This window comes from Sebastes fasciatus, chromosome 3, assembly GCF_043250625.1.
Source record: "Sebastes fasciatus isolate fSebFas1 chromosome 3, fSebFas1.pri, whole genome shotgun sequence".
NCBI lineage: Eukaryota > Metazoa > Chordata > Actinopteri > Perciformes > Sebastidae > Sebastes > Sebastes fasciatus.
The window spans coordinates 6,368,122-6,394,877 of NC_133797.1; the positions used below are offsets into that span (position 1 = coordinate 6,368,122).

Below are 26,756 nucleotides of genomic sequence, written 5' to 3' on the forward strand. Positions count from 1 at the left end.
ACTCAAGTCAACTCTGTAAAACACATTGAGTGATAAGGGACTGAAGACTGCACCACATGCAGAATTGTACCGCACAATTATCTAATTTATTATACAATTGTTATAATTCTAAAATATAATTTGCCGTGCAAGACGGCCCCATGGCAGAGCATACACATCTTAAATTAATAAACAATATTATCTAAAATTTTCTCTTTTGTCTAAATAGAGCTATACATGAATCTGCAATACTTTTCTTACTCATAATACTGCTAGTATTACTGATATATCCCTGTACTGTAAAATATAGGTGGTACTGTGAGTGAGGCTTTGCTGCTAATAGCACTGATTAAATAGCAGTTCCAGTAAATCAATGGAAACATCTCAATCAAGTGGTCTTTGTGTTAAACGCCGATGTTTACATGCAGCCTAAAGGTGAAACTACACTGGAGATATTGAGCATGGGATATCGGCTTAGTGTAAGCTGCTGAGAGACCTCGTCCTTCAACGTGACTGTGCTGACACTCTCCAGCAGCAGTGTTAGCCTTGATCCAATTCCCAATCCGATTTCCAGGTGCACACTATAAACTTATTTATATAGCCTATGCGTAAATTAATTATGTTCAAATAACAAGAGGAGTCAGAGACCTGAGCTCACCTGGGGGGCAAACAAATGCTAAATTGGCATTACAAATGCTGCAGTGACTACATAAAACATTACATAAATCCAAATTGAAATCGAATATCTTGCGGTTGTGTCCTTGTCAGTGATTTCATCCTCAAAATGCATGCATGATTGATCTGCTTGTCCAGGGTGTTTTTCTTTATTTTTTTTAATGTATCATGGCTCATCGGCTGCCTTCGTGTGTTGATTTGGATGCCTATGAGTAATTATTGTGTGAGGATTTGGTGTCAGAACAGCAATGTTCCATCTAATCACCTCCTGCCAGCACATTCAGTTCAGCAGCTGCTGAAAAAAATAAATAAATAAAGATACATATATTGATATGGCACAGCAAAATAGTAATGACATTTATATTGTGGAAAAGGATAGCTGTATTTAAAACATCTGATGCCGACGGCCTGGGTTTGCATCTCATCTGAAAGTCGCTCTTAAAACATCACCCCTGATCTTTCTCTAACCTCTATCCAGTCATTTTAGTTGCCCTTTAGCATTGAGGCTAGACCCCAATGACTTTCCTAAGGAAACAGAGATGACTTTTGCATTGCATAGATTTTAGAGGTCATGTCAGGATTCAGTAATCTGGTGCTCCTTGGCTGGAAGCTAACATCGCCACAGTAACCAGAGCATAAGACACAGCAGAATGTAACTGCAGAATAGTTTTTGAATTACATTTGTCTGTTGTGTGTAATATACCGTGTTAACTTCATATAAACACCTTCACTGGATCAGATAAGCTTTGGGTGGTATCTCTTTTTTCTCTTCGTACCTTCCTGATATTTGGTGCTGAGCAAAAACCGGCTTGTCTCTAAAATGAAAATAGCTGGTCCACCTTAAAAGCCTGAGCTGTAGTTGTGGCTAACTTCGGTGCTAATTTCCTTAACTGTAATAAGCAGCAGGTGGAGTTGGAGCATTTATTGACCAATACATATCCTAAACTGTACACACACACACACACACACACTGCGCTGCTACGTTCACAGCTATAATGTTACTGATGACTTCATACTCGCTTGTTCCCTCTCAATTGCACACTCACTAATGTTATGCTGCACACAGTGGTGGTGATATATATATATATTATATATATATATATATATATATATATATATATATATATATATATATACTGTACATTTAAACTAATATTCTTGTTTATTTCTACTAGCCTTGAATTTTTACACACTTAATCACAGATCCCATTTTCAACTTTATTATTTGCACTGTTTAATATAGTATACATAATTTACATATTTATGATTTAATTTTTTATTATACATTTTCTATGTTATATATTTCTATTCTAGAATGGGAGCAACTGTAACGTAACCCAATTTCCCCTCAATAAAGGTTTTCTGATCTGATATTTATGTATAGTTTCCTTGCCAGAGGGAGGGAAGTTCGTCCCGAGGCTGGCCGTTGTATTTATACCCTCCACCTTAAAGTAGGGTACTTCAATGAGCTGTGACTACAAACGGAGTTCACTCCATCACGGAGTGGGAGGGTGGAGGGGCCGGATAGGAATTGGTCCTAAATCCCCTCTCAGGATCAGGAAAAAAAAAAAGTATTGTCCACTCCAAAGCAATGGACATTTGTTGTTGAACTGGCTCGCACAGAATTAAACAGAGAATAAAAAAAAAACATACAAGACACTGATAGAATCAGCTGCTTTAATGTCATCGCAAATCCCCCGTCAATATCAACAGACAAAACACATTGCCCTTAAATATACTGATGCTTTTCTATGCTTATTAAAACGTCTTTAAAGTTAAGAAGCATTGTAACAAACAGAAAATCCTTTGGTAATACTCTGGAACTATTTGTACATGTGTACACAAAACAATGACAGTGCTTTTAATATAAGCAGCCATCCAGCGAAGAAACATACAACCAAAATATCTTGTGTGTTTATTAGTGTGTTAAAAGGTCATCGCCACCCTGCATTGAAAGTGTGGGTCTCTTGCTGGCTGACTGGTTACACATGGTTACATTAGCATTTCTACATGCACGCACGCACACACACACACACACACACACACACACACACACACACATACACACACACACACACACACACTGACAGTGAAATGCAGTGTGTTTCAGCACATTGGTTGTGTGTGCCTCTTGCTGGCTGGTTGGCTACATTAAAAGCAGGCTCATTGGTGCTCAGCCAGGCTTAAACACTAGTGTGTGTATGTACTGTACTGCGTGTCTAAAATCCCACCATGCTACAGCCTAGTGACTCATACATTTCCATGTGCAAATGCACATAGCAGAGAACACTCCACTACATCCTTCAGAGTTTATCGCCTTTAACCTCTTTTCTCTCATTCTGCTTTCATCCTCAGTCTCTCCTCTCACTTCCCCCCTCTATATGCCGCCTCTGTAATGTGGACATCAGCCACAACGTGGTGTCGCCTCTGGCCTTGACTGTATAGTTTATTTCAGTAATATATATATATATATATATATATATATATATATTAAAACATTCTGTCAAATTTAAGTGAAAAGTAAATAAATAAAAAAAAAAATTGTGAAATTAATAATCATATGAATACATTGTGTAAAATATATAAATTAACCAACGATTTGTAAAATAAAACTAAACTTTTTATGAAATGTTATTTCCTCGGTCATTTATAATTAATAATTGCTGAAATTTATTGGATATATTTTTTATTTCATTATATTAGTAGTAGTAGTATTTTATTCAGTTATCACACATAATACAATAAGTATAAACGAACAGTATTAACAAAGTCAACAGTCTCTGTAATAAATAGTGACTGAACAGGCAAAGGCAGAGGCAAAATGCTTATATATGCTTAACCTATATTCCTATCAAATTAAACTACCCTCCAGAAAAAAAATAAAATAAAAAATAATCATTCATACTTGCAACCCTCAAAATAGCTTTTTAAAACATTATTTTGAAAACCAAAAGTGAATTACACATTCTTAAATTTATATTAGTATTGTTTCATAATTTGACCCCAACAATAGAAATGCATCTCCCTTTAAGCTTTTTGTACAGTAAACTTACAAATACCTCTCAGATCATATTTGCTCTCCCATAGTGAAAAAAAACTTTTGTACACCGTCTGGGAGTGACTTTGAGTTGGCTCTGAACATTATTTACATTATTTTATAATATACCAAATCATAAAATTTCATAACATATAATCAGTGGATTAGTGTAATCACAGTAACCAGCCTTATTAATAATACGTATGGATCGTTTTTGAAGGAAAAGGATTGAATTTAGGGTCGTTTTAAAGGTGACTCCCAATGCTGCCATCAGTATGTGTGTGTGTGTGTGTGTGTGTGAGAATGTGTATTGCTGCCTCACTTCATTCACTTTGCAGAATGACGTGTGTATATAAATACCTGAAGGCTGTTTTTAAATTCATCTGCTGAAGGAGGAAAGTCTCAGAACTCACCTTGAATCTGTGTTCAAGATGTGGACGCCCAGTAGGAGCAGGATTTGTGACAGAACTTCCACAAGTGTGATGTGGAAACCTAAAGCCTCCAGTAGTGTGCAAGCCTGTCATTTTGCATTTTGTAGTTGAACCTTTTTAAGATAACAGATATTTGCATATTCACAAATCTGGAATATGACTAGCTAATCAAATATTGTGTGGAAGTTATTATTCCAAACTGGTCTATCTAGGACTTCCACATTTAACTACATTTAACCAACTACTTTACCCTTCAGTGAGGTGCATAAGACCTTTCTGCTGTTTTGACAATCCCTGTCACAGTTCAGTCACAGCTGAGCGCTCATTGACCTCAACATGTTTTACTTTGTGGAGCTCAGAGTGGACGAGTGAGTACTACAACCAACTCACTGATGGCTGTAACTCACTGTACAGAGGAGGATGTCAACAACCCCTCAGTGGCCTAGCAATGTTGCTTTACGTGTGTGTGTGTGTGTGCGTGTGCGTGTGTGTGTGCAGGCTCTCTTGTGGATTGTTGCTGACGTGAACTTTACATTTTCTTTACATCTATATGGTGTCTGCCTTGGTGATGCTTCATTCAGCTGTTACAGTGGCAGGTTATTTAACACTAGGACCGCCAGCATTCTAGCACCCTCTAAAGGCACCGCAACGATCTGCCAGACCGTCATATGTAATTCCATTATTTGTGTTTACAAGCACATCAGTAACAGGGCGGCTGTGGCTCAGAGGGTATAGAGCTGGTCCTCCACCATTCGGAAGGTCGGTGGTTCGATTCCCTGGTTCCTCTGGTCACATGTCGATGTGTCTTTGAGCAAGACACTTAACCCCAAATTGCTCCCGAAGGCTGAGCCATCATTGTTTGAATGAGTATTTAGATTAAATCCTGATGGGCAAAGTTGCATGGCAGCCTCTGCCATCAGTGTATGAATGTGTGTGTGTGAATGCTGACATGTAGTGTAAAAAACTTTGAGTGGTCGGAAGACTAGAAAAGCGCTATATAAATGCAAGTCTATTTACCATTTAATGCATTTGTTTGAAAACTAGACTTCTGCACCTCCTCATGGCTCTGTTTTCAGGCTTTAAAAAATCTGATCGGTGCTTGGTATTTCCTGAACTAATCTCAACAGACTTTTTACAGTTTTTTACAGCTAGACAGTACACTACAAGATGTTTCTGAAAACATCTGAGGAGAGAAATAGGCATTACAGTAACAGAATATTGATTCATATTTGATCAGCGCTGCCTAGTTTGACCGTTTGGTCGGAGTTTTCGAGTTATTGACAGCTGCTCAGAGATGGCAGACTCCAGATTAGCTCTTACTGCTTGTTTTCCTCCGGTCTGTAAAATCTTACATATGCCGTTAGGAGCACACATCTGGATTTTTTTCAGATTACCTGTCTCATGCACTACTGTCAGGATATAGTGTTTTATAAGAATATATTTGTTTTATTCATATTTGCTCCATTTCTACCCACTGCTGCTTTAAGTGCAATTTACTAGCACATCCACAAGTGACGTTTCAAGTAGGAGCTCTTCTTCAGACAAATAAACATAATATCACTGAGCATAGAGCAGGGTCAGCAACCTTTCTGATGTCCCCTGCCAATTTACAGTGTTTATATTTTTTACTAATGCACATTGATTTATTTACTGCTGCTGCAAGTCTCCTGTCCAAATGGACCAATTTGCTTTAAAATGTTAACTCTCTGGAATGCTGCATGCAACAGACTTGATTGGTCTACATAACCTAGAACCTAACTGTTGTGCCGCTCCGGTACCATCGTGTCCCGTTCAGAAGCTTTGTCATCCAGCCTTGAACGGCAGTGTCTTTTTGGATGCTTCGTAAAATAAATCCATAACGATAAGTCCTACACCGAATGTCTTCTGTGATCATCGCTATCCATTTTTGTTGTTATTACCCGTCCACTAACAATCCCATGATGCCTTGGGGTTGAGTCTCTCGACTAATCAGAGGCTGTGTTTCTGACTGTGTGGCGGCTCTGATCTCAAACACATTGCACAATGGATTAACATGAGATTGACCCTATCCTCATGTCGTCTGATCTATATTATCAGAGCAGCATCCAAAAAAAATGAGTAGCATAAATGTAATACATAATGTGTAGTTGGGCATGGATATAAAAACTTATATGATACTAATGTATGATATGGCAACTGTGGTCTATTACATTGTTGTTACCTTTTTAAATGTGTTTTTATTGTTAGTTTTTATTGCTGCTATGTCGTGGAGCCAAAACAAAATATGTTTTTACTGTCTGCAGCACATGTATATGTATTTATACCTGTCAGAAGTATAAATGCTCAGAAATCTTGTGTGTTTTCTTTTAGTACCTTCTAGGCTTCAGAAAACACCCAAAACACCCATTTAGGAAATGTAGTGGGCTGAAAAGCTTGCAGTTTTTATTCACAGAATTATTTGCATTATAAAAACCAGTCCTTGGTGGTCCAACTCTTAACATACGTGGCCTTTAATATTGCTTTTCAGCTGTTTCCTATTGGTGTTGGAAAGTGGATGACAATTCCTTGTGGGAGTTCCAGATGGCAGACTGTCAGGTCGATTACAGTCTGACCGCAGCTGTGGGCTCACGTTGACCTGTACTCAGAGAGTTGGTGGGCTCAGCAAAGGTTAGAGCCCCCAGTGGCAGAAGACAGTAGGAAGCTGAAGCGTGGCAGAAGGTGACAGTGAGGGCTGTTTTGGCATGTGTGTGAGACTCCGGCACCAGACTCTTGCTGTTTGCGAGGTACTATTAGTGATGCAAGTTGAGGTAGTTCAGCGGTGGTAGCTCAGTGAAGCTAGTAGTTGGCAGTGGATGATAAACTAGTGAGGTGTTGTAATTTGATATTAATGTGAGATCCAGCATTACAGTGTCAAAGGTTAATTGATCAGTTAAAACTGTTTCGGCTTACCTTTTTCACAGAGGCCTTTGTTCTGTCAGATGGATAGTGCTTGGCACTCTCCAAGTTTGCAAGCATGCATTTCATACCCTATTTAATTCATTATTGAAAGTGAAGGGGGTTACGTGTGACATCCCAAAAGCATATTTTACAGAAATTATACCATTGAAATACCAGGAATTTAGATCCACAGCTTTTTCAGTCTGGGCACCTATTTTATTCACAATGACAAGCGCAAAGTGGTAGGTCCTGGGCGCACGGACGGCGTGGGTGTCTCCAAGCGCACCTGCTATTTTGTGCGTGTCGTGATCAATAAATACACTGTCAGCCAATTCACATTGCTCTGAAACAGCTCTGCTAATCACAATGATGCATTGCAACAGTGGCTCAACAAATGGAAAGTAATGGTGTCTGGAACACTCAACATCAAATGTGTTGTTTTATTAACAGCTCATTAATACATTGACAATAGAAATGAATAATAAAACATAGTTGACAATGTGACACTTTTTCATTCCTAATTGTATTATCTCAGGTTGTAAAATTGTACTCATATTTATGCATATTTGCTCCAAGTATTTCCTTTGCTCTTGTTGAAAGAATCACCAAAGCGGCAGCAGAGTGATGTTGCACCAAAAACAATTCCTGTCTATTTTAAGTCTAAAACCTTATTCAACGTTCCTCCCGCCTGTGCACCATGTGCACTGCACTGGGCACCAAAATATGAAACGTTTGATACGGGCAAAACAAATTTTAAAGTCAGGAAAATACTAGCACTAGAGCACTCCTTGCGCAAAAATAGGGCCCTCGTTGTCAGAGCTTTGTAATTGTCTGAGCGGAAACTGTAAATAAGTGCAATCTTAAGGAGGTCAAAATGAAAATGTGAATGTAGATATGGTATACTGCAAAACTGAAGTACACAGGGTGGGGGCAGTGAAAATCAGGATGTTCCCTGAAAAACAAAGAGGGCCGGCAGGAATGGATGGTATTAAGACATTCCATTTCTTTGTTGACTTCATTCTGTAGTTGGTGGATCTGTAAAATTGACATCTGTTGTATTTACCTATTTTGTGGAACAATCACAAAAAAGAAGAGGCTTTGGAAGTATGTGATTTGGACAAAAGAGAGGCAGAGATCAACTGGCTCTGGCTAAGTAAACCTGGCTTCATGTGCAGATTTCCCCCACGTCTCACATAATGATTTTTGTCTCCATGTCAGTATGTACCCAGTATAGGTAAGAGAACACAGTGGGTTCAAACCCCACCAGGGCCTTTCTGTGTGGAATTTGCATGTTCATCTCAGGTACTCTGGTTTCCTCCCAATCCAAAAATATGCTCGTCGTCAGTATTAGGAATACTCTTGCCAGTGACCCCAGGGTGGGAATCGATCCCCAGACACTGCACTTAAGCTGACCACTGCTCCAAATAACTTAAGATGGGCACATACAGAGATTCAAATTTTCCAACAACATACTGCCAACATACACACATGCATTAGGCGATTTGTTATTTTTTTAACAGGGGGGATGGTCTAGAGTGGCTGCGATCAGCTCCGGTGGCTGTGTCATCCGACTGTGGCACAGCCACACCCGGCGGAAGCTACTAATTTGCACAAACCTCAGTCAGATAAAGGATCAATGAGTCAGGCAGACTAGACTAACATATTCGGCCCCTGCACTCTCTCTGCTACAATATGGGATGGAGAGCGGGGATGGCAGGTAAACAAGGGGGATGGCATCCCTCGTCATCGCCCACTCAAATCGCCTATTGCATACAGGTACATCCATGAAATCTGACCTCTGCATTTGACCCATCCTAAGCATTTAGGAGCAGTGGACTGTTGTAAAGCGCCCGTGGAGCAGCTTTGGGTTCAGTGTCTTGCACAAGGACACTTCGTCATGCTGACAGGAGCAGCCAGGGATCAACCACCAACCCGTTCTACCCCTCCGTCTGAATGAGAACCACCGGGCTTTCAACTAACTCAAATGTAAACCCATCTGCATCATTATTAGATGCAACTAAATAAAGAGCGACATAATCCAAATAGGGAGGAGGTTGGGGTGGACGTCCCATATGAAACCAAGTCAACGTTATCTTATTTTACCTTACTTTTCTTACGTAATTTACGTACTAACGTACGCAAGTTATGTAACAAGCATACATATTTTAACCCAAACCACAATATTTTCCTAACCCTAACCAAGTGGTTTTGTTGCGTAACCTAAAAACAAACACTAAAACTAAGTCTTTCAAAAGACAATGTATGCATTTAACAACCGTGAAATTTACGTTTCCTATGAACACGGAAGTTTATTTTGAAATTACACTATGCATGTAAGAAATACACAGTGGGGGTTTTGTCTGCAACAATCAGGCTTCATTGTGTTGAATCTTAATGTGACTAGTAGTTGGGTCACACACCCGCTCAATCCTGCTCAGACAGCATTGCTTGATTAATGTGTAGTTTAATATAGTATTGTCATGTTTTACCAAGTGGTGCACACACAAAAAGGTCCTAATGAAAAGCATAACAACCCTCTCTATACACGGTAGATTGGGTAGTTTAACTTTCATTTATTACTTAAAGCAGGAAAAAATACATAAATACAAGACACCGCAGTGTGAGGCAATGTTGTAAGAAACATAAACAGAACACACAGCTACACAAATATCTTTTTTATTGAGAAGACAGGTTGGGAATATGGGAGAAAAGGTGGGGTGTAGGGGAGCCAATGCTGAGGCTTGGGGGGCTCTAGAGTGTTGGGCCAATGAGGCAAAGAAGGGAGAGGTTCACTTCCACAGTTGGGATGTGATGTACTGTAAAGCATGTCTGTCCTACTCTCTTAGAGGAGAGGATAAAGTGAGAGCGCAGGTCCTCTGGTAGCAGCCCATGGTGGTCATAAACTTTCCACCTCCATGGAACATCACCCCATGCACTTGCAAATTGTTCTGGATCCCGCCTCACTTGCCCCCCTTTCCTCACCTGGCACAAGTCTTTCATAGATCTCATCGAGGAATGAATATAGGCGCTCAAGGTTGTGTGTCCTAATTAGGAGTTTGTGCCATTTTTAAATTTCTTTTTAGATGTAGATGCAGCAGAATGTAGCTGATTGCAGTCTATTTACAGTGAATCTGTGTTATGTTTTTACAATAGTATGTGAACAGAGTTTTCTGGTGGTTGAATTTGTTTTAATGTTTCATACTTCTCTGTCAAGGCCACATTGCAACTCTAATTTTCAATTGGTGTCAAAGGTGTGGGGTCTAATAACCTAATTAGAGCCTCTGCTGCTACGTGTTTATTCAAAATAATAATAAAAAAAGGTTAAAGCTTTTCTTCATGCTTCAGAAGCTCAGTCTGAGTTATTTCAAAGTCAAGCTTTAATTTACTTAATTTTTTTGTTTCTTTTGTTCTTGATGTGTGAATTAATTACAAATAATTATTACCTTGAATGCAACTGCTTTATAGTATTTTAATTAGGTGTTTATTGTTATTCAAGTGTTTGTTTTGTGACACTGAAAACTAGGGAAGCTAATTTTGGATGTTTTTTAACCGATAACCGACCCTTTCAACCGATTATTAACCGTTTCCCGACAAGATTAGTGCATTTCATGAAGCGTTGCTGTGGTTTTAGTGCCTAACGAGCCGCCCAGCTGCAACGAAAAGCCGATGCACAATCAGGTTAAATCCATCATTTATCACCAGCTGCGGTGTGTGAGCACAACAGACAACTGAGTCCTCAGTTCACCCGTCTGGGAGAGTTACTGTAGCAGCCACGATGCTGTGTGTATTGTCCCAGTAAGTCTCCACCGCATCATTTAGCTACGAGGTTCTCAGCGGTTTGTCTGCCTGGCGTACTCGGTGAGTGCGGCGTAACATAAGCGAGTGTCCAGTCAAGAGATAGAGTGTGTGTGTGTGTGTGTGTGTGTGTGTGTGTGTGTGTGTGTGACGATGGTGTACTTTTGTCAACCCGGCGTAACATTAGCGAGTGTCCGACAGACCGGGTGTGTGTGTGGTGGCATTGAGTGTGGGGTTGTCGGTGACGTTATAGCTGTGAACCTAGCAGCGCAGTGTGTGTGTACAGTTTATTTGTCGGTGAATAAATGATACAACTCCTCAAGACCCGAGCCAAGCTCCTGTGTCTTGTCAGCCGCCTGCCGATTAAAGTGAAGGCGGTTAGCCCTGCCGTGGTTTGTTTTGGTATGTAAACCAAAGTATTTATATCATGGCATAAGGAAATTACATAATTCGAGGTAGCGGTATGCTCTGAACTGTTATCATGAATATCTGCTATTTGCAAGGACCCATGTAGAACGTTGTTGTCTTAACTTGAGGTTGACGTTAATTTCAGATTTGGGGAGATAATTGATTATTTTAATTTTGGTCGTCCCAGAACTAAGAGCCAGTCTGCTGATGCATTTACAGTTTAGATAAGAGTACTTATACCTGAACTGTAAATATAAATACACTGCTAGTTTTTCTTTTCCAGCTACTCATTGGTATTTGTTTATACTTTTTTATTTTTCTGCAGCATTTTTGAATCAGTCATTAGCCTGTAATACTGTGTTCTCCTTTAAATTGTTTCATTAAGTCCTAAATTACCCCCCTGTGGTATTAGTATTGGTATTATTTTGTGTGTGTGTGTGTGTGTGTGTGTGTGTGTGTGTGTGTGTGTGTGTGTCTGACAGAAAACGCTGGGGGATTATAACTGGTTGCTTGTAGAAAACTGAATTAATATTATCATTAATAGTTTTATTGTTGTTATCCTGCATACGAGGGCATGATGAGTTTGAGTGGATTTTCATGCTGAAAAACAATATTGTGAAGGAATTACAAAATACGTACCGTATTGCTTATTATTTACTTATTATTTGTCATTTGTCATTAAAATAAAAGTCAATCATGATTCATTTTCTATTTAATTACCTCTTAAATAACAATTTGGCAAACGTTAGCACACATGCACAAATAATACACACTGTATTCTCACACACACAAACACACATACGTATACCAGGGTTACAGACTAACTTTTTACAGTGGTTGCACTGGTGCACCAAACCTTTTCATTTAGTTGCACCAGCACATAATTTAGGTGCACCCACAATTTTTCACAGCACCTTTTGGCGACCTAATAATACATTTTAAGCCTTTTGTCAGTTCTCATAGGCCTACACTTAGGGATGTCACGATAGAAGAACTTTAGTTGTCAATACCAATGCCAGTGGATTTACATAATTCTCAATCAATACGATAACACGGTAAAAAAACAAAAGTAAAACAATATATCTATGGGCAGAAATATGCCACTAGAAACTGAATTTGAATAACTGATATTTGATTTGATTTGCTCAACTTGAACAATTGCATTAAAAAAATAATTTCAGTCGCATAATTTAAATTTTTATTGTTTAGCTTGAATAAGTGTATTGAAATAACTGAATCTGAATAGCATCATTTGAAATTTAATTTATTAGTTTGGAACTGAATTCCAATAAATTTCAACTGAATGTAACATTATGAAAACTGAATTCAGTTGCTTTGAAAATGTATTTGATCCTCACTGAAAATTACACTCTCTATACTTCCACATTCACGTCTCACATTTAAAATTCAGTTCATGCAATTCAATTCACAGGCTGTGGCTGTGGCTCAGAGGGTAGAGCAGGTCGTCCACCAATCAGTGGTTCGATCCCCTGCTCCTCCGGTCACATGTCGATGTGTCCTTGAGCAAGACACTTAACCCCAAATTGCTCCCGAAGGCATAGTCATCGGTGTGTGAATAAGTATTTAGATTAGATCCTGAAGTGCAAAGTTGGCACCTTGCATGACAGCCTCTGCCATCAGTGTATGAATGTGTGTGTGAATGGGTGAATGCTGACATGTAGTGTAAAGTGCTTTGAATGGTCGGAAGACTAGAAAGGAGCTATATAAATGCAAGTCCATTTACCATTTATAAGCATTAATGTAAATATACTTCTTAAACATGCTAAACATGGTGTTACTATAAAAACCATCACAATTGGGCTTCATGTTCATTTTTTCCATATTTATATGGATTTCTACACGAGTTCTTAAGTCTGACAAAGACTGTAGCTCTCTGTATTTGGTTTGTGTTATTCCCTTTTAGAACGAAGAAACTGCACGAATAATATCTCCTTGACTCTTGGTGAATGATGAATACCATCAGTTACAGTGAGGCCAGCCTCCCAGAACATTTCTGTCCATTAAAACAGATTTACATCATTAGTCCTGTACAGGTGACTCGTTCTGTATATGTTTGAATCTTGGTTATCTTTATGTTCTTTATAATTCTCTTTCTCTGTTTCTTTGTGTTACGCTGTGCTGATTTATAATGTGTTTTGGTAAATGGAGGAAACAGCGAACATGTGTAAAATTTGATTTGGTGTTGGCACAAATGTGTATCACTTACACTTAGACAGAGAAAACCGCAATATATAGATGGGGTCAGATCAGTCTCAATATTAACGAATGCACACAGAAGGATTCACAAATGTATTTTGTGATTTATATATAAATTACTCTCTCCACAAAAATATTTTTCAACGCTCACAAAAAATAGTTGTATATAAATGTCACACTTGACCAGCAGTTTGTAAATGCAGGTTCAACAGTTCGTATATAAATGGAACAACATCCACATTGTGTGTGCATCAGAAATATATTTGCGAATCTTATTTTTTATTATCTTTTTTTTTTTTTTACATTTATAAACATCGATAACTATTTTGCTCTGCAGTGAAACATATTTTTTGTGGAGAGAGTCATTTATATATAAATAACAAACTACATTTGTGAATCATTTTGTGTGCATATGTTAATATTGAGACTTATCTGCGATTGAGAAAGTCTGGTTGTTGAGTGTTGCTGAGATTTATCTACTGTTATTTTTAGTTTAGTGGTAACCGTTTCTATTTAGTTTCATTTTCTTGCTCGTTCACTCTCTTGTGTTGTCTCTTTATCTCTTTTTGTTTTCATTATAAAATTCCCTAGCAAGTAGACATAGACGGTACATTTTATCAATCCCTCTTGGGGAAATTCAGTTCTATTCCGTCTGTTGTTATTTTATACACACGCAATAATGTATAGAGAGATGTCGGAGCAACACGGCTGCCTCATAGGATGGCACACAGAGCAGTTAAAGGTTCAGTTCCTTGCTCCAGGGGGCGCCTCGGCAGTGCCCAGGAGGTGAGCACCTCTCCAGCTACCAGTCCACCCTCCGTTTTTGGGCCAAGGGAACTTGGTTTGGGAACCGAAGGGTTCGAGTCCAGCTACTGCTGGCCCCCGGATAAAAGGGGCAAATGCTTGATTTACTGTATGTTTCGGTGAGGAGAGAACTGGAGAGAGAATAGATGAGATCATACCAGCAGCAAAAAAAATAGAACTCGCAGAAACACTGCATCTCTTTGTAATATGCTACCCCTCTCTCAGTGCACCAAAAGACAAATCTCTTACCAGCATATATACTTTTTACATAAATAATAGACGAATCCTGCTTCTCCTGTATTCATTGTGATCTGAACCTTACCTGTGCTTTAAAATAACTTGTCAGGCATTTTAAAAACGGGTTAGAGCTCATGTTTTTCCTCCCGATCGTTGGTGTACTTGCTTACTTACAAGAAAACCAGTCCACTCACACGAAAAGGCATATAAATTCTACGACGATGTGCAAGGAGTTTAGCGTGCAATAAGTAAGCCTTTCTTGATTTCCGCATGTCTTTTGTACACCATGTATCCTGTTCTGACTGCAATGTAAACGCATCTGTGTATAAATGCTACGTTAGTTAGTGACTGAGTATAATAAGCAAAAAAGACCACTTATGGTGGGCGGGTTGGGAGGTGGATGGGTCCAACAAACACCAGACTTTTAACCAGGAGACCCGTGTTCAAGAGCGGTGTTTTGTTTTGTAAGTTACGTTAGTGACGTTTGTCACGTGATGAACCTCACATGTTTTTTGTTGACGTCTAAAACACGTACAGAAACAACTACGGAAAACACGTGACACTTAGTTTACTTACTTAAGCTTAGGGATGACACAATACCACAAATCTAATAGCTGATACCAATACCAGTGAATTTCCACGATTCTCGATACCAAATTCGTTACCACGGTAAAAAAAAAAAAAATCCCTTGTAATGTGTACATGTGTCTATATAGTATATATCCTCAGATTGCAAGCAGTAGTTTAAATTCACTGACATGGTGACATTTCACTGGGTATAGGCTACCAGAGGTGGGACCAAGTCAATGTTTTGTACGTAAGTCTCAAGTCTGTGACTCAAGTCCCAACTCAGGTCTCGAGTCTATGCGCTCTTCACCAAATGTAACGTAATTTTAACAGCAGAGTAACTGGATCCAACTGGTGCTCAGTAATGTAACGTTAGTTCTTCATGGTTTTCTCCTGAAACTTGATTGGATGCTGTTGGATTGGTTCAAACAAAGTGGATCTGGGGAGTTAAGTGTAAGATAATCAAATGCAAGTCCCAATAACATTCACTGGAAATAAAGAGTCCAGAGTTCTATAAAAAAACAAAAAAAAACACACTTTTCAGAGATTTAGCAATAAGCAACAAAAGACAGACATTCAGTTTATTCAGTTCAGTTTTTTTCCCCCCCACAAGTGAATCCTCTTCTCGAACAAATTAATAAAGGATCTCTGTATCTCTGCATCTCTGGATCTCGCTGCTGCATGGCGCTGTTGTGTGTGTGTGTGTCAAACTCCGACACAGAGAACAGAGGACAGAAGCAGCCGCATTTGGCGCTTAGCAGGTGTTCATTTCGGACCCTGCAGGCATCGTACGGTACCTTCGATACTGTAGAAAACGAGCACCATCACGTTTTTAGAATTTTGGCATCGACTTGGTTCTATTGTTTCTCGTGACATCCCTACTTAAGCCCGAGCATGACGTTTTCCTTTACCCTAACTAAGTGGTTTTCTTGCCTAAACCTAACTGCGGATATTTGTGTGGCGTATAAATGACATGCGAAAAAGCGGCTTACAAATGACACACAAAAACGCCAAAATGCGTACTCATGACACCCATACTCATGTCCGTGTAATGTCGCGGTATTTATATGCCTTCCTGTGAGACTGGGTTGTAAAAACAGTAAGAGCTCAGCAAGAATCATGTTTCTCTTAAGATCCATGGCAATGTGAAGCTCCCTATTTTGTACAGTAACAGAGTGAATACTTAATATTATAAGATAAAAAAAACTACAGAAAATCAGGGAGCCATCAAGAGCACTCAATCAAATATTGTCTTTTATGTCTACACTACTGCACTACTTCCGACTAACCTCTACGTTCAACATAGTGACCCGATGAAGTCACTGACTGGACTGAAACTTAATGCTTTAGATTTTTGAATAAACTCTGCATTTTTTACCTTGACCTTGCTGTTCTTTTCTTTTTTTTGTTAGCGCTGTGTACGGCTCTACAGTCCTGAATGACTGATGCTTCAACGTGAGACTCCCCTCTGCATCACACCTGCCAGCACAGGTAATGATGTATGACTGCACACACACACACACACACACACACACACACACACACACACACACACACACACACATGCTATGTCCGCTGCAAGGGCTGGCAAAGAGCACCTGTTGCCAAATAGGCCAGTGAGCTTACGTGTGTGTGGGTGTGCGTGCGTGTGTGCTCACAGCCCTCTCAGGCCAGAGGACAACTGGCTGAGTTTAGCTCTTTAGACCGCATTGGCTCTCATTTGTTGCACAGGGAGTTGGTGGAACTCCCAGGAAGTAGCATATAAAGCCACAAACAGCCAACACACAGAGCTGGAGCACATTATTCAATTTTCATTTCATTCATGCTTCACTCTGTCAGCCAGCTAAAAGCTGCAGCTTATCACTGCTGTCCTGGACACAGAGCTGGGAAAAGAAAGGAGGAGGAGGATGTCTGAAAAATGTGATAAACAATTTTTTTCTTTGTTAGTTGTTGTTTTTTTGTGTGTGCCGGGTTTATTTGCATGTTTTGCAGTGCAGAGTTGTTGCAGTTTTTTTTCAGAACTTGCGTGGAGGTATGTGTTTATAATGTTAATCTGTATATATGCTTTGCAATTGCTTTAACCCTCCGAGCCCCGAGCAGTTTCAGAGAGTCGTTTGCTCACCGTGGCCTCATTTTTAACTGCAACATAAAAGTCGTGCACCTCTATGTAAACAGCACAATCATGAATAGAAGTAGGGAGAACTCAAAATATGTCTTTTATGAAGTTTAAGACAGTTATGCCATAAATCATAAAAAAAAAAAAAAAATTAATTTCTTTTATAATTTATTTTGCAAAAAATAGAAAAAAAAATAGAATTTATAATTACAACATCTATCCAAGTGCCTCCACATGCTATACATATTGAACTATTTACATTTTTACAACCTTTATAAACATCCTCTTTTGTCCTCTCCTCTCTGCTCTGTGTAAACAGCCTGCGGTTCAGTCCAAGTCCCACTGAATGTTTGTCAGCCAAGTCTCAGCCAAGTCAATCATGGCTTCCCGGTTACGCTGAGGAGCACAGAGTTTAATGTTTTTTTTTTTTTACAAGAACTGGTTCTTGTAAACGATTTATTTTGGTGAACTTTTAAAATGAGACATGTTAATGATAAAGGGATTTTGACCTTAGATTTTGTTACTTTTCCTGATGGGAGCGTTTGTCACACATGATTCGTTCAAGGACTGCCAGAAATTCCAAAATCTGACGATTGTGTCTGGTTTTACAGTTTCTGACTAGAGTAAATGGTGTCGTTTTGGCGATGTTCAAATGAAAACATGCCCATAAGTCCGCCCCCAGGTTGTGATCTGTGTAAGTCATTAGTGGAGAATTATTGAGCACAGACATACATTTCCAATGTGAATTCAGAGTGCATCGTGCAGTAAATATTAAACTGAATGACATACATGTGAGCACTGTCTTTGGAAAAATAGGATAGAATAGATGATTTACATGAATGATCCATAACATTAACCATATTAGTTCTGCTGGTGATTGCTTGATAATGACAGCTGACATTCTCTCAGTATTGCTGTCACCACCCACTTTTGCATTTTGATAATATTGGTGATAATGACAGTAAACATGGGCGGCACTGTGGTGCGGTTAGCACTGAGATCTCACAGCAAGAGCTCCCGGGTTGTGGTTTAGTTTGCATGTTCATGAGTTTTCTCCGGGTTCTCCGGTTTCCTCCCACAGTCCAAAGACATGCAGGTTAGGTTCATTGTTGACTCCAAAAAATGTCCTGAGGCGTGAATGTGTTAATTATTAACATCCCTATTGTCTGTCTCTGTGTGTCAGCCCTGTGATAGTCTGGCGATCTATCCAGGGTGTACCCCGCCTTCGCCCAATGTCGGCTGGAATCAGCTGAATAGAATAAGCGGTTACAGATAATGGATGGATGGACAGTAAACATCGGAACACATCTAGGTAGCCCCTAGTAGTAAATGTCGCAGCAGTGATAAAACAATATGTGAACTTTGTGAAGGACATTTCAAGTGGCCTCTTCCTGGTTGTGTTCCTCTCTTTTTACTTGTCTCTTTCCTTCCTGCCTCTCCTCCTCCTCTCATCCCCCCCTCTTCTCTTGTTCTCTCTCAGACAGCTCTTTGGGTTATAAAAAAAAGCACCATGATATATGAGGTTGTCTGACCAAAACACTAAAAAGTCCCACAGCGATCTAAACAGCACAGCAGATTATGCTCTGACTTGTACATGCTTACACACATGAACACACACACACATACACACATGCATGCATCATGCGCGTGCACACACACATACAGTGATTTTGGAATAATGTCCACATCGACAGTTTTTCTGTTCGGTCGATCTAGTCTTCTCTCTCACTAAAGTCCCAAGTGGTTACATTGGCATTTTACACTGGATAACAAACGCACACGCACGCACGCACGCACGCACGCACGCACGCACGCACGCACGCATGCACACACGCACGCACGCACACACACACACACACACACACACACACACACACACACACACATATGCAGACTCAAGCACATGGTGTAACCACACTAGTCTTTCATACACACAGGCAACATGTTCTCACTCAAATTTGTGGTTTTATATAAAAAAATATACGTTGGCCCCTTCATAAGGCGCTCTTCTAAAGGCATTTCATATTGAATATTATAAGTAATATAACTTGATATTACTGATGTTTTTATTGTTTTCTTGAATGTAGGCTACACCCAGTTCAACTGATATAATCGTGACAAGATGGTTACAAGTGCAAACATCTGCTGACGGCAAATTATTTTATCAAGAACATTCTCCTGTATTCAGCACTAATTTGTTGTATTCCATGTTTTCATATAGATAGGCATGAGTGTGTTTGTGTGCATATGATATATATATATATATATATATAATTCTTGTCACATTATTCCACATTGTTAATTTAATTAATAGTAAATATCGAAGTTGTCATGAACACTGTTTTGCTCATTGGACAGAGATCATAGAATACAGCGGTATAACAAAACAATGGACAGCTGATGCAACTGTGACACACGTCGTATTTAATTGACGTTTAAAATGACGACTCTGAGGCAAGGATGTCTCGTTTGTTTGATGCCTGTTGCCTCGACTCCTCTCTCCTTGTGTCTCTTCCTCGCCTCCTCCGCTCACATCTCCAATGGGCAGGACTAAGACGCGACGAGAGGAGGTGAGGAAAGGGATCAAGGAAACACATTACGCTTCGTCCACATTGGGAACATCAGGAGCACGTGGCGGCTTCGTGATTCACGTCTGCTGCGTTTCTGCTGCTGCCAGCCCTTTCTTTCTACATAGAGTTTGCCTTTCATAATGGCAATTTAATTTCATTATAAATGTAATTTATATTTATTTTAGACAGAGAAAGGTGTTATTGCTCGCGTTAAAAATAGGCGAGACCTCAAATCTCTAGAAGAGACGCAGCTGACACGCAGCCGAGCTGTGTGGCTGCTCTAACCTGTTAACACGGACGCCAGAATAAAAAAAACAACAGGTAACGCAGCCGCTGGTGACTGCTGTCTGTCTGTGTGTCTGTGAGTTTGTGTATGGTCTGGGTAGATTGTTAAACTGAATTGCCCTTCTGGGATAAATAAAGTTGTCTGAATCTGAGTCTCCAAAAACTCATTTATATCTGAAAAGGTTGAGCACAAACATGTAAAGTCAAGGCAATTACTGTCATTTTAATCTCCTATAGCTCTCTATACATAACTTTCACTGCTCTGCAGCCATGTTTACTAACTGCTTCTGGTGTGACTCATATAATGGATTGTCCAATGGACTGGATATTTGAGTCAGGAATGTATGTGGGTGTAAGTATAAAGCTATTTGTGTTGCAGTGGCTGGTCCTTTGTGTACCTGAGTACAGAGAGACAAATTGCTGTCAGCTTTGCTTGATGTGGCAGTAAATGAGTGGAGAATCCTGAAAGCTAGTGCACCTTTTGTGATAGTACACAGAGTGTGTAGGATGAATGGTGTTTTACTCTTGAACAGCTGTTTGCTACATTACCACCGACGCCTCAGTATACAAATCTGCATTGTAGAAGATAAAGACAACAGAGAAATTACCCTATGTTTTTTTTTTTTTTTTGCCAAAATGGATTTAAAGCATATGACATTTGATTCCTGCATTCATAGAACGTGTATCGTAAATGTGCCTTAACTTTTAGGATTCTACAGAATGCATTTTATTTTTAGTATAAGCAAATGACACCCGCGTGATTACAGCTATATTATTTCTTTGTTCTTTCTAGATCTTGTATATTGTATATTTATGACATGCATCAGGAATGTGTATTGGCAAGGCCCTGGCAAGACGATAAGTATCGTGTTACAGGGGTTATGAGTCAATATATTGCCATATATTGCAATTAGGGCCTGGTATCGGTACTCAATACCTTTTTAAGACGCTTTCACAAGCCAACATTTAGTCCATTTTAATCAAACTCTAGTTCGGTTCAACCCCTGGTGCGGTCGTTTGGGCAGTTGTAAACGCAGTAATCATACTTTGACCGTTTCCAAATGAACTAAAACGCAGGCTGCCTATGTGGGCATTTGTTGAGATGAACACAGGTAAACAACAGGTTAACACGAGTGGGAGAGGACTGACCTGGACCTCTACCGAAGTCCGATGTTTGCTTGCTTGCTTGCTTGCTTGCTTGCTTGCTTGCTTGACTGGATGGAAAAGAACACACAGAATATGCTCAATAAAGTCCACAAAAATAGTGACTTAATAAAGTCATTGGAGATAAACTGGAGGAGAAGGGATTTGTGTGCACAGTAGATCAGGGAAAAAACTTCGACAGCAATGTTTCAAAGTCCGCAAATCCCAAGTGGCAACTCTCAAGACGAAAAAGATCAATTCATTCCTTCGTACATGCCCCTCAGCTAATTATTATTTATTTTATTTGGTCTGCTTTAATTTGTATACTGTGAAACTGAACCAGACTAAATAGAAAACAAACCAAAAGGATCAACTTCACTCAGATTCAGACTAACCAAACGGACTATGGCTTGTGAAAGCACCCTATGGTAACAACCAAAATAACCCAGTACCAGGTAGTATCCAATGTTCTCCAGTCAATGGATTTAGGCAATCGATCCTTTTTGTGCTCAGATCTAGAAAAAAATTAAAAGCTATTTGTCAGACCATGTGAGAGGAGTGGAGCGCGAGCGAGCGGGCAGCTGGAGCTGAAGGATTTTGGATGGAGGGCAGAGCGGACTTAATTCGGATCCAATTTTCCCTCTGGTACCGCTCGCACCATGAGATCGAAGCATGCTCGAGTGACCCCGACCCAGGATGTACTTTATCTGTGTAGTGTGCACGGCAGCTGAATAGTATTGTTTTAGACTTGTGTGAGCCAAACAGTTCCAATAACTCCAGAGCATAGTAAAGTCCAAAAGTCAACAGTTATTGAAAAAAGATAGATGTAATAATTTCCAAAATCCAATGTTTTTATCTAATGATATATTCTGCTTCATTCTATATGTAATGGCCTTTCAAAAACAACATTTTCACTGTGGTCAAAAAAACTGTTTTCTCTCCCACTGGTCTCGCTGGTCTCGGAGCAATCAAACAAAACTGACGAGTTATATTCATTACAGAAAGTTGATTTGATTAAAAAAAATAATAATAAAATACTGGCCATGTCTTTACCTAAATACCTGTTCTGCACATGCCTGTATTGTCAGATTGATGGAATAACATTTAGAAAACCAAATAGATGGGTTTTTGGTGGGTTTTTTTCATGACAATTTGCACGCCAATATTTACTCACATGCACTTAGAACCACTTAAAATCACACTAAGGTGTGTAGACCCACAGTATACATCATATCCTATGTGTAGATAATCAACATTTTTGTCTAACTATAAAAGTCGTGTCCCATGTGTGCACTATACGTATATATACTGTAAGTAGGGCTTTACCGAATAGTCCGCTTGATTTATAATGTTGACATTAGTATTATTATTAATAACTTACAGAAACACACAGTCCACCTTCTCTCTCTCTCTCTCTCTCTCTCTCTCTCTCTCTCTCTCTCTCTCTCTCTCTCTCTCTCTCTCTCTCTCTCTCTCTCTCCGGTGCTCCGTCCTCTCTCTGTAATTATCTCAGTTTTCACAACAAGTTTTGTTCCATACGCTACGGTACTTTTCCTTCACCACGGACAATTACTGCATCGGGTGGCAGCGTGAAAATAGTTTTTCTAAAAATAAATATAGCACATTTTACACTTCTAAGAATATATCAGTTTTATGTAGGTTCTAACTGTTAGATAAACTGTATGGTGTGTGGGGGCTGCGTATCGACTGACGTCATTACTGCGCTATGGAAACACAGCGGCGCAGCATGAGTCATCACAATGCGCTAAAGGGATGGAGACTGATGAGGCGTTAATGACCCATCAGCGCGGACAAAAATATACCGACACTCTTGGGCGTGATTTTTGTAGAAAATAGTACCCCTAAAGATCCTGCCGGTCCTAGAGTTAACGGGATGATTCACTTTATTCAAATTGAGAATTTTGTTCAAGAATTCATTTTTTAGGGTCATGAAATATGACGACATTCGAAGCTTCATCCGAAAACCTCAAGCTTCAAATGTAAAAAAGACATTCCGTAGCCTACAGCCCTAAATAAAATACAATGCAGCTTGTTTCTCTTTTGGAGCAATGAGCAACATAAGTAAAGTGTCCTGGAGGGGCTTTGAGCTGGGGAGTGGAGGGGGCGGGTTTCACATGATGGGTATTGAAAGAAGTACTCTATTGGTATTGGTACTAACATCGTAATTTTCCAACAATACCCAGCCCTAATTGCAATAATGTAAGTAAGGTGATATATTGTGATTTTTTAAAATCATACATTTTAGGAATACAGTCATAGTATATAGAACACACCATATGCATCAAATCTGTGTAAAATAAAGTTTACTTTTTTATGCAATCAGAACAGTGGGATCTGATTTTGCTTTCATCACAGTCCCTGTAACATCCAACATCATAGCACTACTTTTTTGTGCAATCTGAGCCAATGTCTGCCACAAATCTTTGCATGTAAACTATTAATTAAAAATCAATACACTGTTTTGATCACAAAACATAATATCGCGATACTCAAGTGTCTCGATATCTTCTTACACCCCTGCACATGCATCACAGTGACATTAATAATTTTCTTTAATTGGATGTTCTTTAAGATTGCAAACACTTCCTTTACTTTAAGGGTCCATCAAAGATATATTTTAAGGTTTTTAGTAGGTCTGTCATTTGATTCAATTATTTAATCTTGATTAATCTTATGATTGTCCATAGTTAATCATGATAAATCACACTTTTTTTTCTGTTCAAAAATGTACCTTAAAGGGACATTTGTCGAGTATTTAATACTCTTATTAAAATGGGAGTGGACAAATATGCTGCTTTATCCAAATGTATGTACATAATTATTATTGGAAATCAATTAACAACACAAAACAATGACAAATATTGTCCTCACAGGTACTGCATTTATCATAAAAAATATGCTCAAATCATAACATGGCAAAGTGCAGCCCAACAGGCTTTCAGTGTGTCAGTGTGCTGACTTGACTAGGATTTTCCCCAGACTGAATGTGATTATCATAAAGTGGGCATGTCTGTAAAGGGGAGACTCGTGGGTACCCATAGAACCCATTTTCATTCACATATCCTGAGGTCAGAGGTCAAGGGACCCCTTTGAAAATGTCCATGAGAGTTTTTCCTTGCCAAAATTTAGCGTAGGTTTAGAGCGTTATTTAACCTACTCCTCGACGAGATGGTATGACCAATGGATTGCTTTCGTTTTTTAGTTTCATATGATACCTATCTTCACTCACAAACTAAAAATTGAAAGTTGTGGTAATGTGTTAAAGAACTTAGTGCTGTTAAAACAAATTAGTGTTTTGTGTCGTGTTAACTTTGACAGCCTTTGACAACTCAATGCCTTAGAGTTTTAAGTGGATGACAAAGAGCTGCCCTGGTAACATTTGGTGTTGGTCACTTGTCGACAAGTTTTAAAAGCAAGAAAGATGAGCGCAATAAAACAAACTTAATGAGAGTTTTGAGGGTGAATAGACCTTTTTCCTTGTTCTTTATGACACAACAGCATAAACCATAAAATAGACAGCCAAGTTGTAAACTATTTCCTTTACTTTAAGGTCGTTCTTTAGAGCACATTTCAGATTTGGATCGAATGACTAAAGGTTGACCGTTACCCCCTAATCCACTTTATTCTCTCTTCACTTCCTGACCTGGGCCCCTGAGGGAGGATAAAAGCCAATCAAGTGGCTTTAACTGTAAGGATGTGGCTCCTGTGGGACCATAAAGACCAATAAAATGTCCAGGAAGTATTGGAAAAAAAATGAAGAATTCTCTTGTTAGGTGTTAGTCACAGCCCTCTTTCTGTCTCACTCGTTTTTCACTTGTACTCTCTCTCATTCACACACACATACTGTTCTGTTCTGTGTCATTTTATTGTACTGTATATTTGGCCCAGCTCTGCCCAGACCACAATCTGCTCTTGCTATTTTTCCTGAAAGCAACAGTATTCCGTACATGAACTACTCATCTTCCGACGAGCCAAAGAAAGCCCTAGGGGTCTTCAGAGATGAATCAACGTCTTAATATCTCTCTTTGGTATTACCTATAATCTGGACGGTAGTGATGTGCCGAGGCTTCGGAGCGTATGTCGAGTAATCCAGGAAGTTTTCTGTAAAGTGTGTATCGAGGCTTGTATCGTTTTAGACCGATGATGTCATTGAAGAGACCCGAAGCCAAAATACAGTTGAGAACTTATTATTCCTGAATAAAAACGAAAACTGTCTCCCATCTATCATTTTCCTTTAGTTACACAAGCACATTCAATGTCCTCTGTCTGGTTAAACCACTACCACATATCTGGGATATATCTGCCTGTGTTTCACTCCTTGACCGATAGGTGGTTTAGTGTGAACATGAAGCCCAGATGAAGCCTCGTGAAATGAACCCTTTTGCGAACCATTTTCAGTTCTTCATGAAACTTCATCTCGCCATCACACCGGTACCATCTACCCTCCAGAGCCGCAATAGCTAATTTGTAGGGGTGTCACGATTTCGATTCCAAATCAAAAATCGATTGAAATTTGCTAACAATCTTGTCCCTCGAAAATCAAAAGCAGGATAGATAATTATTTAGTTTTATCTGGCCGTGCCCACCAGAAAGAAAATACAGCTCAACTCAAGAAATGTAACCGCAAACTCACTCGTGGTTAAAACTATAAACCAGCACACTATTTCCAACATAAGCCACCATGTTCTGAACAGACACATTACATTACAGACACTAACAAAAGTAACATTTGCATTTTGGAACATAAAACAGCAAACTTAAACTACTCAGTCCAACACTCGAAACGAAGGACTAGGCAGGCATGATGGGAAATGTGGGTCGTCCCTGTCGCTACAATACTAAGGACACTTCCTGCATGTGGCCAAGGCCTATTGAAAGAGGCTGGGTCAAGCGGCATCAAACGCGTCATATCTTTGGGGTACAACACATGTGCAGTAAAATATGGTCTGCACTCGCCGGAATTGAGCCAATAGCAACGCACGACCGCAGCTTCAGTTACACTGCCTATGTGTTATACCCCATACCCCAAGACAAGCAGCTGATAGTAGCAACAAGCCAGCGGGACTGACGAGTGCTGTCTCTCAGCTCTGCTCACAGACTGTGTCCAAAGGCTCCGCATCTGCCCTCAGTGTCACACAGCGATCAGAGGAGAGGGAGAGGAAAAAAAGAGAGGTAGAGAAACAAGCATGATTAAATGACAACAAAACCATATTTCTGTAGATCACAGCACACTTGTAATGCACTGCAGAAGGTTTTCTGTTTTGTTCTTGTATTGATTATGTACTGAAACGGTTCACATAGATACTGACATTGATAATATGCAGCTTTTTATATCGTAGACTGTTGTAGTCTAATTTTTAAAACACTTTCTGAATAGAAAGGGAGTTCAGTTCTCTTTTTAAAGAACAATTTGAAAGTGCAAATGACAGTTGTCACGGCATAAAACCAATGATCTGTTGATCTTTATGAATCAAGACTCCACAGTCCAACAACGGGATGTTTAAATCGAAAATAGACTCGAATCGTGACTACCCTACTAATTTGCCACACATATT

At 39.4% G+C, this 26,756-nt stretch overlaps 1 protein-coding gene across 5 annotated transcripts in view; it reads left to right on the top strand.

The window, feature by feature from the left end:
- The window catches only part of tenm3 (teneurin transmembrane protein 3), a 385,078-nt gene that overhangs the window by 12,180 nt on the left and 346,142 nt on the right, over nt 1–26,756 (top strand). For 4 of the 5 annotated variants that reach the window (XM_074628332.1, XM_074628353.1, XM_074628362.1 and 1 more), the window contains exon 2: nt 16,479–16,557. The exons of the other annotated variant lie outside the window; for it this stretch is intronic. The gene's annotated coding sequence lies outside the window, so the exon portion shown is untranslated. The remainder of the gene's footprint in view (nt 1–16,478; nt 16,558–26,756) is intronic. 5 annotated transcript variants of the gene reach the window in all.